Source organism: Notothenia coriiceps, unplaced genomic scaffold (assembly GCF_000735185.1).
Source record: "Notothenia coriiceps isolate Sejong01 unplaced genomic scaffold, NC01 NC01_scaffold00005538, whole genome shotgun sequence".
NCBI classification, from domain to species: domain Eukaryota; kingdom Metazoa; phylum Chordata; class Actinopteri; order Perciformes; family Nototheniidae; genus Notothenia; species Notothenia coriiceps.
Window position 1 is genome coordinate 5,724 of NW_011338239.1, and position 4,731 is coordinate 10,454.

At 47.5% G+C, this 4,731-nt stretch overlaps 1 protein-coding gene across 1 annotated transcript in view; it reads left to right on the forward strand.

Annotated features, from left to right (window-relative positions):
• Window positions 1-4,731, forward strand: part of LOC104942973 (ryanodine receptor 1-like) — a gene marked incomplete at its 3' end in the record, with an annotated part of 27,050 nt that overhangs the window by 956 nt on the left and 21,363 nt on the right. The gene's annotated exons all lie outside the window — the stretch shown is intronic.

Genomic DNA, 4,731 nt, shown 5'->3' on the forward strand with positions numbered 1-4,731 from the left:
CCCCCCCCCCCCCACCCCTTAAAAAGTGACCTAAGAGCTGAATTGCTGACAATGTGTTTCCTCAAACTAGAGGTAGATACTGTAAGCTATGGCCAGGCGATGTGAGGAAAATCACCAAATCTATGGATATTGATATTCTGACAATATTGTAAGGTTGACTATCGATTCTTCCACAAAATATTTACACAATTATTTTATAAAAACTATATATCTATTGACTTTTTGCCTCATTTTCAGAAACCCAGTAATGCCATAATACCTTCTTCTACATAGAAAAATAGCTCAGATTTTCAGGCATTTTCGATATTTGTTAGATATTCCAAAGTACCTTACTTTAACTGATGGGGGCTTATCACTAGTCCACTGTAGTAACTTGTTTTGCCTCTCAGTAAATCGGTTTTAAATAATCATCAGTAATGTGGATGTAAAGATGAAGAAGGTAAATCAACATAATCAAATGATAAAGCAGTCTGGAAATTCAGAACATTGCATCACTTTATTCTTATGCAGCTTAAACATCAGGAAAAGAACACACTTTTAGCAGTTTTAAAGAAAAATCCTAAAATAAAAGTAAAGTACACCTGAACTGATTAACTATAATATTCTAAACCATTTGAATTTGGATTTAATTTTTTATATTATTGAGACCAATAATAACCTTTAAAGTAAGTTTAATGTGTTCCATTGTGTGATATTTTAGACTCTCAGATCAAACTTATTGGCTATAAAAAAACACATTGTTTTGGGTTTTTTCAACATAAGCTTGGAAGAAGTAATTTAGAAAAGCCTTTTTCTAAAACATGACACAATTCCAATGAAAGCCTATATGCAACAATACTGAATGAATGCCAGGCTTTGTTTCTGTGGGGTATCATGTGAGAAACATCCTTACAATGAGTTGAAGATGAGCATCAACAAAAGCTCTAAAAATAAAAATATATATTTCTGTGGAGCTGTAATTCAATGTTATGGATTTCTGCAATGTTTCCTCCATGCCACTTGAATCTATCTAGGTGTGAAATATTATTCCCAGGCCAAAAGAGCCCAGACATTGGCATAGAGAATTGTATTGATGTCCAACATCCACCTGACGGCATAGCAGAGCTACAGTGCTCTGTCTCCTTCCCTTCAGAAACTGGGGACACACAGGACACATACTCTGAATGCTTTCAGTGGGTTTGTCCTTTAGTTCAGCAACACTTCAAAAGGAAAAACAATGCAGCTCCATGTGAATTATTAATGTCTTATGTATGTACTTCAATGGCTTTATCTTTGATGCTATCACAGTCGGGGTCAGGGTTAAATCCCCGGGGCTAAAAAAGGCAAGTGTTTGTGTAGCTGTGAGAGTCTTTGGATTACTGCATTCAACAAACGCTCCGTGTTATCACTCTTTTAATTAGAGGCCCGTGATGGGAGGCATCGTGTGAGTCAGCTGTTTCTCTCCGCCGGGGTTTCCCGGGTTATAGCGGAGGTTCGGAGGTGTGATGACACAGAGTGGCAGCACAGAGGAGTGACTGTAGGCATACTGCATATTCACCTGATATCATCCATAGTAACACCATCTGCCGATCAGCCAGAACTTAGCCCTTCAATATACCTCCTTCAAGACATTATTATTATGAAATAGTTAGAAAATGAACAAATGTTTCTTTTTAAACTGCTCAAAATTGAGTCTAAATGCCAACAAATATATTCTAAATATACATTGTGTTCCAAAAAAGTCTGTGCAGGTGTTTCTGAGTCTCTGACAATGACACATAATGATGACTTTTTTTGTTTGTCACAATAGAAGCTCACCATCCAAAAAATGGGTCTTCTAAATGGCTAATGCTAGTGACAGGCAACCTGTTAAGGCTGGACTCCACTAAATATCTTTGTGGTAAACGTTCATTATTTGAATAGGATTTTGTTGATTTATTGAATGGTAGAAAGAGGACAGATCTGTAAAACTGAGTTTCCACAGATACTTAAATCTTCTGTTCACCAGATATTTGCTCATGAACATTTTTGAAATAAGTCATTCATCTTGAAAAAAGCATTACAAAAATGGCAGATGAACTCAAGAAATCTTAGCGAAGTAAAACCAAACCAGCGATTGGTCAACTAATTGACCACGCAGGGGTTGTCTCAGCTTTTCAAATACTAATAGTAGCGTTGATGTTAACTGCGTTACATCAGAGCTCACTGAAGCTGCATTGTGGGAAAAATAAAGCAATTGCCTTCGCATGTTTTAACAAATAAATAAATTAGCTATACGAAATTCACTAGGGCTGCAAATAGCACATCTGAAAAGTGACCTTAGGTGGTTCTCAGGTTAAGTTTACTTAATGAAAACTTAAAGTGGTGTTTTAACCCTTAGGTGCATAAGTGTCACGATTCTCATGTTATGTCACGTTTATAGTTTTGTAGGTTTGGGTGTTTTTGCGGTTTTCCATGTCATGTTTTCCTTTGGGTTATTGTCTTGTCATTAGTTTCCCTGGTGTGTCTAATTGTCTGATTATGTTCACCTGGGCCCCTGTGTTTTCTCCTCCCTCCTCACCTGTGTCTTGTTGTGTGAGTAGTCTTGTGTGTATTTAAGTTCTGGGTTTTCTGTCTGTCTTGGTCGGTTCGTCTTGTTCCCTGACTAGTTCTGCGGTGAGTGTTCTGTTTTGTCAATGTATATATATATATATATATATCATAGCCTTGAAATAAAGGAATTTTCAGTTTATATCTGCATTTGGGTCCTGCTTGTTTCACAAACCGTGACAGTACGAACCGACCTTAAAATGGACCCAGCAGACCTTTTGAAGCTACAGGCGGAACGTCTTGGATATTCTCTGGAGTATATTTTTTATACGTGGAAAGGCGCCTCATCTAGACGGGGTAGAGAGGCTGCGTTGAAGGAGGCACGTCAGGAGGTTGCTCGCAAGCCCTGGCTCTGGAGCTTGTTGTCCGAGTGGTTTAGGATTTTTTCATGTAGCCCTGAGAGCCAGTCCTCATTTTCTGACCCTTTCTTGGGGTCTGGTCTGGAGTTTGGGGGTCCACGAAGCCTCCAAAAAACTCCTAAGAGACGCAAGGCCAGGGTTCCGCGCCCAGCAGCCATGGTTCCGGCTCCAGCGCCAGACCCAGCAGCCGTGGCTCCGTGCTCCAGTACCGGCCCACGCAGCTTTGCTTCCATACTCCATTACCTGGCTTACACAGCCAGGGTCCAGGCTTCCNAAAACTCCTAAGAGACGCAAGGCCAGGGTTCCGCGCCCAACAGCCATGGTTCCGGCTCCAGCGCCGGACCCAGCAGCCATGGTTCCGTGCTCCAGTACCATCCCACATAGCAATGGTACCGTGCTCCAGTAACATCCCACACAGCCATGGACCCGTGTTCCGGTTCCTTGCCCAGCAGCCTTGGTCCCTGCTCCAGAACCGGCCCACAAGGCCATGGATCCGTGCACCAGTACCGGCCCACGCATCCATGCTTCCATACTCCATTACCTGGCTTACACAGCCAGGGTCCAGGCTTCCGCTCCGCACCCAGCAGCCATGTTTCCGGGTCCAGAACCGGACCTTACAGCCATGTTGCCGGCTCCAGTGCCGGCCCACACAGCCATGTTGCCGGCTCCAGTGCCGGCCCACACAGCCATGTTTCCGGCTCCAGAGCCGGCCCACACAGCCATGTTTCCGGCTCCAGAGCCGGCCCACACAGCCATGTTTCCGGCTCCAGAACCGACCCACACAGCCATGTTTCCAGCTCCAGAACCGACTTACAGCCATGTTTCCGGCTCCAGAACCGGGACCTTACAGTCCATGGTCCCGGCTTCAGTGCCGGCTCCAGTACCATGGTCCCGACTCCGGCTCCTCGTCACCTGCTGACTCATCGGCCGACGCCAGCTCCTCGAGTCCTGTCGGCGTACCGGCCGACTCCAGCACCTCGTCTCCTGTGGGCTGTCCGTCCGACCCCAGCTCCCCATGTTCTGTCGGCATACCGGCCGACTCCAGCACCTCGTCTCCGGTTGGCTGTCCGTCCGACGCCAGCTCCCGTGCACTGATGGGCTGTCCCCGTCCGGTACGTCCCAAGCCTCGTTCCTGGCCGCAACCGGCCGGACTCCAGCACCTCGTCTCCGGTGGCTGTCCGTCCGACGCCAGCATCCCCGTTGTCCTGATTGCTGTCCGTCCCGACGCCCAGCTCCCCGTGTTCCGTTGCGAACCAACCCACTCAACGTGTCGTTGGAGGTCCCCGCAGACCTGCGCTTCTGCCGGGGGTCCTGCCACCCCATGTCCTGTCGCCGTGTGAGGTCCCGCAGACTACTCTTCTGCCGGGGGTCCCTGCCAACTCCATCTTGGTCCACGTTGGAGGTCCCGCAGACACTTCTTCTGCCGGGGGGTCCTGCCAAACCTCCATGTCCTGAGTCCGTTGGAGGTGGTCCCGCACGACTACTCTCTTGCCGGGGTCCTGCCAACTCCATGTCTGGTCCCGTTGGAGGTTCCCGCAGACCACTCTTCTGCCGGGGGGGGGTCCGTGGCCAACCCCCCATGTCCTGGAAGCCGTTGGATGGTTTCCCGCAGGGACTAGTTCTTCTGCGGGGGGGATTCCTGCCAAACTTCCATGGTTGTGTCCCGTTGGGAGGTTCCGCAGACTACTCTTCTGGCCGGGGGGTCCTGCCCAACCCCATTGTCCGAGCGCGTATGGAGGTCCCGGCAGGACTGCTCTTCTGCCGGGGGTTCTGGCCAACTCCATGTCTTGCCCACGTTGGAGGG